The sequence below is a fragment of the Sinocyclocheilus anshuiensis genome, unplaced genomic scaffold, assembly GCF_001515605.1.
Source record: "Sinocyclocheilus anshuiensis isolate Anshui unplaced genomic scaffold, SAMN03320099.WGS_v1.1 scaffold338, whole genome shotgun sequence".
Classification (NCBI taxonomy): Eukaryota; Metazoa; Chordata; class Actinopteri; order Cypriniformes; family Cyprinidae; genus Sinocyclocheilus; species Sinocyclocheilus anshuiensis.
The window spans coordinates 973,689-984,491 of NW_015542339.1; the positions used below are offsets into that span (position 1 = coordinate 973,689).

At 34.7% G+C, this 10,803-nt stretch overlaps 1 protein-coding gene across 2 annotated transcripts in view; it reads right to left on the reverse strand.

Annotated features, from left to right (window-relative positions):
• LOC107691183 (semaphorin-3D-like) overlaps positions 1-10,803 on the reverse strand; it is an 89,001-nt gene that overhangs the window by 74,636 nt on the left and 3,562 nt on the right. Inside the window, exon 2 of one of the 2 annotated variants that reach the window (XM_016489680.1) lies at positions 8,074-8,181. The gene's annotated coding sequence lies outside the window, so the exon portion shown is untranslated. Of the gene's footprint in view, positions 1-1,037; positions 1,237-8,073; positions 8,182-10,803 lie in introns of those variants that run through there. The other variant, XM_016489681.1, reaches the window with a different exon arrangement.

Below are 10,803 nucleotides of genomic sequence, written 5' to 3' on the forward strand. Positions count from 1 at the left end.
TATATATATATATATATATATTTTTTTTTTTTAAATAAAATAAATAATTGTAATATAAGAAGTCATGGCATATCTCAAACATATTATTTATTTATTTGAAATATAAAGATTTCAAACACACTAAAATATGTGTATCTAAAATTCTACTCGTGCCAATATATATTTTGGATCAAATTAACCACAATGATTTGAAATAATTGTACAATATTTCTATATATGGGAGTAAATGTACAGCATGTGAAGCACTGAAACAAACAAATCAGAGTGACACAGTATGCACACCAGCAAACAGGAAAAGGAAAGAATCAGGAGGACAATGAACATCACTGATGTCCAAACATTTAAATAAACGCAATGTACGTCCTGTCCTGTCCACAAGAGTGAGGTTGTGTAAGGCTATGCTGTAGTATACTGTACTACATACTGTAAAAACAACATACTCAGACTAAATTATCTTGAAGTATTAAACCTCATGCTCTGTTTTGGGTCTTGAAGACCCACATGCCTAACACTTAAATACAACAAGTAACAGCTTGATACTTCGAGTTCTTTTCTCAACTTTATGACGTTAAAACTGACTTTAAACAAATGTTAAATGTTAAAATAAAGTTTAAAAAGTCTTCTTACATGTTCAGTTTAACAGTTAAGCTCAATTTGGGGTCTCAGAAACATCCAGGTAAAGAATAAATGCAATGCATTTTCCTATAAAACAAACTTTTAAAACTATTACACCTGTAAAAATCAACATTAGGCTATTTCTCATATAATTTAGCCTAAACATAAAACAAACAAACACTTTTCCCTTAAAGTGTAGGGAAAATGTTGCCTATTAACATGTAGCCTACTGTAGTGAAACATTGTATTTTTTGAAGAACTCCTACATATCATATACATATTATGGCTTATGAATACAGTATCTGTTATAAGCTTGGCTATATCAAAATACCATGGTATTGTCATCTTACATCACTATACTGTAAGTTACCATGGTTATTTAAAGTTGACAGAATAACCACAAACAACAACTGAAAACCTACCGAGTGTTATTTCCGCGTCGTTTTCCTCGTAGCTGCTGGTTTTATCCCAGTTTCTGTCGTAATGTCAGTGAGGGGAGTCGTGTGAAGATGCGCAGCGAGTCGCGTGTGTTTTCCGCGCCTCCTTCACTATAAACAAACTCTCAGAGAGCCACTCCTCCACTCCTCAAATCCCGCTTCACTCCTGTCATATCCGTCCAGTGTTATAATGATGACCCACTCTGTGACTGATGCTTAGGCAGGTGTGCTGTTTAGCCGCCGGCAAGTTATGCGATATACTTTTACTACAGGGTCTAGTTGTCGCATGTGCAGTATATTTACAGGATTTCTGAGGTTTTATGAAGGTATAAATGTAAGACTTTTTTAGACCAAGTGAGCAAAATCTAAGGAATAACTTGAATAAACACGTCAGTTGGATCTCAACCCTTACAAAAATTAACCATGGTTGTACTAGACATATAAAAAAAAAAATTTGAAAAAAAAAAAAAAACATACTACCCAGATACGTATACGGCTGCAAGATGTCTGTTACATGTCTCTTGATCTGGAAAGCATCTGCTGTCTACAAACGTCTGACAGACGTCTTTCAGATGTCAGTTTTACATACATTCTAAATCATAAACATCTTAAAGACGTCTTTTTGACATCTAAAAGATAGACGTATTGCAGATGAGCAAACACTCTAAAATTACGTCTTGCAGATGTCAGTTTTACATCATTCTAAATCATAAACATCTTAAAGATGTCTTTTTGACATCTAAAAGATAGACGTATTGCAGATGAGCAAACACTCTAAAAATACGTCTTGCAGATGTCAGGTTTACATACATTCTAAATCATAAACATCTTAAAGATGTCTTTTTGACATCTAAAAGATAGACGTATTGCAGATGAGCAAACACTCTAAAAATACGTCTTGCAGATGTCAGGTTTACATACATTCTAAATCATAAACATCTTAAAGATGTCTTTTTGACATCTAAAAGATAGACGTATTGCAGATGAGCAAACACTCTAAAAATACGTCTTGCAGATGTCAGGTTTACATACATTCTAAATCATAAACATCTTAAAGATGTCTTTTTGACATCTAAAAGATAGACGTATTGCAGATGAGCAAACACTCTAAAAATACGTCTTGCAGATGTCAGGTTTACATACATTCTAAATCATAAACATCTTAAAGATGTCTTTTTGACATCTAAAAGATAGACGTATTGCAGATGAGCAAACACTCTAAAAATACGTCTTGCAGATGTCAGGTTTACATACATTCTAAATCATAAACATCTTAAAGATGTCTTTTTGACATCTAAAAGATAGACGTATTGCAGATGAGCAAACACTCTAAAAATACGTCTTGCAGATGTCAGGTTTACATACATTCTAAATCATAAACATCTTAAAGATGTCTTTTTGACATCTAAAAGATAGACGTATTGCAGATGAGCAAACACTCTAAAAATACGTCTTGCAGATGTCAGGTTTACATACATTCTAAATCATAAACATCTTAAAGATGTCTTTTTGACATCTAAAAGATAGACGTATTGCAGATGAGCAAACACTCTAAAAATACGTCTTGCAGATGTCAGGTTTACATACATTCTAAATCATAAACATCTTAAAGATGTCTTTTTGACATCTAAAAGATAGACGTATTGCAGATGAGCAAACACTCTAAAAATACGTCTTGCAGATGTCAGGTTTACATACATTCTAAATCATAAACATCTTAAAGATGTCTTTTTGACATCTAAAAGATAGACGTATTGCAGATGAGCAAACACTCTAAAAATACGTCTTGCAGATGTCAGGTTTACATACATTCTAAATCATAAACATCTTAAAGATGTCTTTTTGACATCTAAAAGATAGACGTATTGCAGATGAGCAAACACTCTAAAAATACGTCTTGCAGATGTCAGGTTTACATACATTCTAAATCATAAACATCTTAAAGATGTCTTTTTGACATCTAAAAGATAGACGTATTGCAGATGAGCAAACACTCTAAAAATACGTCTTGCAGATGTCAGGTTTACATACATTCTAAATCATAAACATCTTAAAGATGTCTTTTTGACATCTAAAAGATAGACGTATTGCAGATGAGCAAACACTCTAAAAATACGTCTTGCAGATGTCAGGTTTACATACATTCTAAATCATAAACATCTTAAAGATGTCTTTTTGACATCTAAAAGATAGACGTATTGCAGATGAGCAAACACTCTAAAAATACGTCTTGCAGATGTCAGGTTTACATACATTCTAAATCATAAACATCTTAAAGATGTCTTTTTGACATCTAAAAGATAGACGTATTGCAGATGAGCAAACACTCTAAAAATACGTCTTGCAGATGTCAGGTTTACATACATTCTAAATCATAAACATCTTAAAGATGTCTTTTTGACATCTAAAAGATAGACGTATTGCAGATGAGCAAACACTCTAAAAATACGTCTTGCAGATGTCAGGTTTACATACATTCTAAATCATAAACATCTTAAAGATGTCTTTTTGACATCTAAAAGATAGACGTATTGCAGATGAGCAAACACTCTAAAAATACGTCTTGCAGATGTCAGGTTTACATACATTCTAAATCATAAACATCTTAAAGATGTCTTTTTGACATCTAAAAGATAGACGTATTGCAGATGAGCAAACACTCTAAAAATACGTCTTGCAGATGTCAGGTTTACATACATTCTAAATCATAAACATCTTAAAGATGTCTTTTTGACATCTAAAAGATAGACGTATTGCAGATGAGCAAACACTCTAAAAATACGTCTTGCAGATGTCAGGTTTACATACATTCTAAATCATAAACATCTTAAAGATGTCTTTTTGACATCTAAAAGATAGACGTATTGCAGATGAGCAAACACTCTAAAAATACGTCTTGCAGATGTCAGGTTTACATACATTCTAAATCATAAACATCTTAAAGATGTCTTTTTGACATCTAAAAGATAGACGTATTGCAGATGAGCAAACACTCTAAAAATACGTCTTGCAGATGTCAGGTTTACATACATTCTAAATCATAAACATCTTAAAGATGTCTTTTTGACATCTAAAAGATAGACGTATTGCAGATGAGCAAACACTCTAAAAATACGTCTTGCAGATGTCAGGTTTACATACATTCTAAATCATAAACATCTTAAAGATGTCTTTTTGACATCTAAAAGATAGACGTATTGCAGATGAGCAAACACTCTAAAAATACGTCTTGCAGATGTCAGGTTTACATACATTCTAAATCATAAACATCTTAAAGATGTCTTTTTGACATCTAAAAGATAGACGTATTGCAGATGAGCAAACACTCTAAAAATACGTCTTGCAGATGTCAGGTTTACATACATTCTAAATCATAAACATCTTAAAGATGTCTTTTTGACATCTAAAAGATAGACGTATTGCAGATGAGCAAACACTCTAAAAATACGTCTTGCAGATGTCAGGTTTACATACATTCTAAATCATAAACATCTTAAAGATGTCTTTTTGACATCTAAAAGATAGACGTATTGCAGATGAGCAAACACTCTAAAAATACGTCTTGCAGATGTCAGGTTTACATACATTCTAAATCATAAACATCTTAAAGATGTCTTTTTGACATCTAAAAGATAGACGTATTGCAGATGAGCAAACACTCTAAAAATACGTCTTGCAGATGTCAGGTTTACATACATTCTAAATCATAAACATCTTAAAGATGTCTTTTTGACATCTAAAAGATAGACGTATTGCAGATGAGCAAACACTCTAAAAATACGTCTTGCAGATGTCAGGTTTACATACATTCTAAATCATAAACATCTTAAAGATGTCTTTTTGACATCTAAAAGATAGACGTATTGCAGATGAGCAAACACTCTAAAAATACGTCTTGCAGATGTCAGGTTTACATACATTCTAAATCATAAACATCTTAAAGATGTCTTTTTGACATCTAAAAGATAGACGTATTGCAGATGAGCAAACACTCTAAAAATACGTCTTGCAGATGTCAGGTTTACATACATTCTAAATCATAAACATCTTAAAGATGTCTTTTTGACATCTAAAAGATAGACGTATTGCAGATGAGCAAACACTCTAAAAATACGTCTTGCAGATGTCAGGTTTACATACATTCTAAATCATAAACATCTTAAAGATGTCTTTTTGACATCTAAAAGATAGACGTATTGCAGATGAGCAAACACTCTAAAAATACGTCTTGCAGATGTCAGGTTTACATACATTCTAAATCATAAACATCTTAAAGATGTCTTTTTGACATCTAAAAGATAGACGTATTGCAGATGAGCAAACACTCTAAAAATACGTCTTGCAGATGTAAATGCAGACGTCAAATAGATGTCACCGAGATGTACGTGTGCTTTCAGGGTATAGGCTATAGTTAAACCATGGTATCCACAAATTAACCATGGTGTTGCTACACTAACCATACTTTAACCATGGTATTTGAAGTAAAACTGTGGTGATACAAATGGTAATCAATACGCCAAAAAAAACATGGTTACTCCACTTTTACTGTAATCAAATCTGCTATTATTTTAATCTACAATCTGTTATTTATCAGTTTAGATTAGCTTCGCTAACTAGCAGAAGACAGCAACTGGTTTTAAACTCCAGTTACAATGCGTTACAATGTGCTATTCTATGACATTAGCGATGTAATTTACACTATTTACTTTATGAATTTTAATGAGAAACAACGAGAAACAGATGAATAAAGACTGACAGTCAATGTTTAATGTTTAGAAATTATTATTTCAAGACATGTAAAGCATTTTTGCTCATTTATGTGGGCCGTCCCAAGCATGATTGCAATGTGTTCATTGTCAAACTCCAAAATCAGATTATTTAGAATTCTTAAAAAACGCCATTATTTTATTTGAAAAAAATAATTATTTTATTTTATGAACAAAATATTTTAGTTTGTCTTGTATATTTTTTACATTCGATCAGATAACATTTTAAGCTGTCATATGGTCAAGTTACAACGTGCCCCTCAGCTGTTACAATGTACCCCACCTACGGGGCATGTTGTGACAATTCACTTCCATTTTTGAGGGTAAATAAAGAAAAACGTATACATTGTAATTATGAAACAAAGCGACATATTTGTACTAGACAAGTGTAAAATTACTGTGGATAAAACAATTATATTCTGAACCCCATGTGGATTTACACAAACCGAGAAAGTCAAAAAGTTCTCCCCTACTATTAGCAACACTTAAGAGTTTTAAAATCTTCACTATGTTTTAATTCAGTTTACAAAAAGGCCTCTATCTCTGCTTCCAACCACTAGAATATGGAAATAACATTTATATTCTGATCACACTGCAAAAAAAGTGATGTTCAGCCTCAGTATTTTTTGGATAAATACATTAAATTTTCTGAGAATTAGATCAAGATGAAGTAAGTTTATGCTTAAAACAAGAAAATAAATATCTGCTAGGCTCTGAAAACTCAACTTAATTTAAAGGAAAAACTAGTTTTCATTCCACAGTGAGAATTTTTTCTTTCTTTCTTGTTTTAAGTATAAACTCACTTCATTTTGATCAGTTTCTCAGAAAACATATCTTTATTTTGTATCTCAAATCTTGTTTTAAGGATGTTTAGATATTTATATTGGAAAACAAGAAAATAACACTACAGAGGTTATTAATTATTTGCAGTGCATGCAACATTTAATAACTTTATGAATTTAAGACTTCCTGCTCTTATTTAAGACCTTTTTTGTGGAAGGGGAGAATTAAGACAAAATCATATTTTAAGTGAGCACAATAAAATCAAACTAGCGTGCATTTTTCATAATAATAAATTTTTTTCATGCCATGATTGGGCAAGCTGTCACATTTTGTCACTTTTTTCTCAATTTATTCATTGGAATTTTAAATGTTTTTTGTAAAATGTTATATTTTTTATTGTTGCAATTTTAGGAGTGTTGCAGCTTTATTAACTTTAGATTTCAAAAGGGTCCTTCTCAAATCAGGGTCGGTAAACAGCAGGTTCCCGCTGTGACAACTTACCCCATACCGAATGAGTTAGGATTAACGTGTAAAAAGGAAATGTATATTTTTCCTGGAAAATATTTTTTCAGTTGCCAAAACATTAAGGTATAAACTGAGAAATATAAAGACAGTCACATAATTCCTTTCAAATTATCAAAATACAATCATCAAAATATATAGAAACTGATCAAGAAAATCTGTAAATGTGTTGCAAATTAACTGCACTTCTATGGCAAAAATGAACCAAAAATAAACTGTACTCAAATTAATTTTCATACTTAATACTAATATATGTATATTTAATAAACAGAATGAAGTAATGCTAATAAAACAGTTGCTCAAAACATGCTGTTATATGCTTACATGAGAGAATGAGGAGAAAGGAGCTTTGTTTTCAGAGACATTTACAGTTAATCAATATATTACATGATAAATATACACTGTATTGTATTTACATCTTATGGAAATGATGAATGATTGCAAGATTGGTTAAGACACAAAACAAATTCAGTTATTACAAAATGCTGCAAGAAGAAGGGTTTTTGGTGGTGTGAACTTTGTTTTCTTGCCCAAAAACAAAGTAATCGTAGTGTTTCCCACTGTAAGCGTAATATACATGAGTGAGAGGAACCAGCTCGATTGTTTGACACTGTAAGATAATAAGAAAATGTAACAGAGAATACTAGCTACAGAATATGTCATTTGTATAATCTGATTCATTTGCAAGCATAAATTGCTAACATTTTAACCTATAAAAGTGGGAAAAATACGTTTTAAACATTCTCAATCAAACAGGCCTATATGCACACTTGTTTTCAACATTTTAAGTTAATCAAGGCGGTGCTTCCACCTGGTGGTCAAATGTGGAACTGCATTGTCACAATCCTCTCTATTCACATTTTGAAACTCATTAATTTTTTTATTTTACCCATAATTCTGCTGTGCATTTGACAGCACAGACTCCGGTTTCTGGCTCAGTTTCTGCTCACCTGCTGCAGGATGCGGTTCACAGCAGAATATTTTAGCAGGTGATTCTGAATCGCTCCTTTTGAGGCATTGCAGATTTCCCGGTCATGAAAGCCCACTGTCGGATAAACCTGCGAACAAACGATGTGCTTCAATGTATAGGCTATAAACATGTGTGTGTTGTACATAAACATGCATACACACACACACACACAGATATATATATACGAAGAGTTCATTTGCAAAAACCGATAAACGCCACTTTAAAAAAAAAAAAAAAGAAAAGCTGATTGCCGTGCATTATTCTCCACACGCGATCTGCGCGATCTGAACCCTAAACACAGTCAAAAAAGCCGGTTTTGTCCACTTTCAAGGCATCGCAAGTTCACGTTTTACTGCAGAAGCCGATAAGCGCCCTTGTTGTTCCCTTTCAGGAACTTGAGCTGCGTCGAAATGCTTTGGGAACGCCTTCAGCGTGACCACGTTCTGAATCACATGTGAAATCAGTCCAATGGAACGGCGAGAAGTCACAGGCGGGTAATGTAGAGACCAGGAAGCTATAAAAGCGTCAGCTTTTTGTCATTCAGCAAGCGCTCTGTGTGTGTTTCAGTCGCTATTTGTTGTGAGTCTTATTTAGTGTTGTTTGTCCACTTAAGACCATTATGTCTAGCTTCAGCCAAAAAGAAGCATTTGGGCGAGAGCAGAAAGCGTTCAGGCTGTGTGTTCCTCCCTGCCCGCGCTATATTTCGGGTGAGGACACACATTTTGTGTGTTGTCTGCTTGGGAGCGAAGCACGCAGAGTCAGCTCTCGAGGGAGCCTTCACTAGCGTTTCTCGCGGTGCCGGCCCCGCTTTCGCCGAGGCGGAGCGGCGGCTGTGCTCGTGGGTTTTGCATATGGATCCGGTGGAGGGAATGTAGACGGGCGAGTCCCTATCTTCTTCCTCACCTACCAGATCCAGCGCCCGCTCTCGGGGTTCGGAAGCCCGCGCTGCGGTTCTTTCCCCCCGGTGAGAGGGCTCGACACTCCACCTGTCTTCCTCTGAGGAGGTTGATATGGAGGGCGTCGGTGAGATTGATTGTTGATTTTTGTTCATGGTATTGAGCTCCAATAAATGGTTTGCAAAAAAAGGGACACAGGATAAATGTTTGATATCATTATTTAATCACATTGGAATCGAAACTGGGAATCGAAAAGAATCGGAATCGATAAAATTCAAACGATACCCAACCCTATTCCTCATAGCCTGTTACACTGTCCAGCCAGCCTGGAGGCGGAGCAGACAGACCCTCCTCAGGAAGGTTGGGGTCGAAAGTGTCTACAGCGAGAGAGAGATTATGACATTTCTTATTTATTCAAGAGCAACATGTTCCTGTATCAACATCCTTTGTTGGTCCTGAAACAACATTCCTATCAAACAGTCACTGCCTTAAACCAGTGACCGATTTTTCCCCCCTAGTAGTCCCATGATCATCATCCTTGTTTTTCTGGAACATCATCAGGGATCCTGGAATATTTATCAACCGGTTAGATTTTAGCGCCTTAAACAAGAAAAAAACTCCTACTAAATGACTTTCACAATACCGTTTTTTTTTCCCCATTCCTGACCCGACTTTCCATTTGCACCCATTCACTGCAGAGGATTCATTGCGGAGCAATTAATATAAAGCTACATTTCTTCAAATCTGTTCCAGTGAAGAAACAAACTAACCCGAGGGTGGGTAAATTTTCAGCTAATTTTCATTTTGGGGTGAACGACTCCTTTAAGACAAGTTGCATTGCTAGGCAACAGAATACAAATACATTTCTTAGAAATCAAGAGTTGGCAGCTGTTCATTATCTTTAAGGTTCTTTCCCTCAGCAGTGCTTGTCTGAATGCATCAGTGAGTTATATATACACTTCACACAAACATCTTGTTACATTCGTGAACAATGCCACTAACAAGTGGATATAAATATCAGCTGGACTGGGTTTCCTTCAACAGAGATTGTGCTTCAGATTTAGCGTGAAGAATGGGCAAAATCAGGCCTGTATGCCAGAGAAACAATGCCCTCAAAATATACAGCAGCGGTCAATGATGGGAGGAGCAGGTCATCTCTGATACAATTCAAACACCAATTTAGCAATGCACATTCATCAGAATTTTATAGCTATGAAAAAAAAGATTGTCCTTTGTGGTGACCATGGTGTAGTTTGTTTATTGCCTACACTTAGCTTTTTACTTCTGGTGATTGTATTTAAGCTTCAAAATGCATTAAAGGTGTGTTCATTTGTGAAGATTAACATGTAAGAATCATAAACTTTTGTTGGTCACAGAGGTTATTTTTCTGGAATAATCCAAAAGCCAATGGAAACAACGCATTGGGTTTTTGTTGCGGGAACTAGAGTGACGCGAACTTCAGGTCAGCCTACAAAAACACGTCATTACTGCTGCACTCAATGGCTCCATCCCAATTGGCACACTTGCGAAAGGGAAAACACACTGAGAACTAGTCTAACATAGTCTGGTGCCTAATAATAGCGTTGCACAAATAAAATGCACTGATAACAGAAATAAAACAATTGCTTCGGTCTAGATGAATTCAGTTGGCCGTTGTGCCTTTAAGAAGCTGGTAGGTGATTAATTGTGCTCCTACTGACAAAATCGTAATAAGAAATTTTCATACCGTTACATCCCTAATTTGAACAGTCAATAGCAAATACTTAAACTAATAACAAAACATACTTACAGTCGCTGATTCAGAAGCGCCAGAT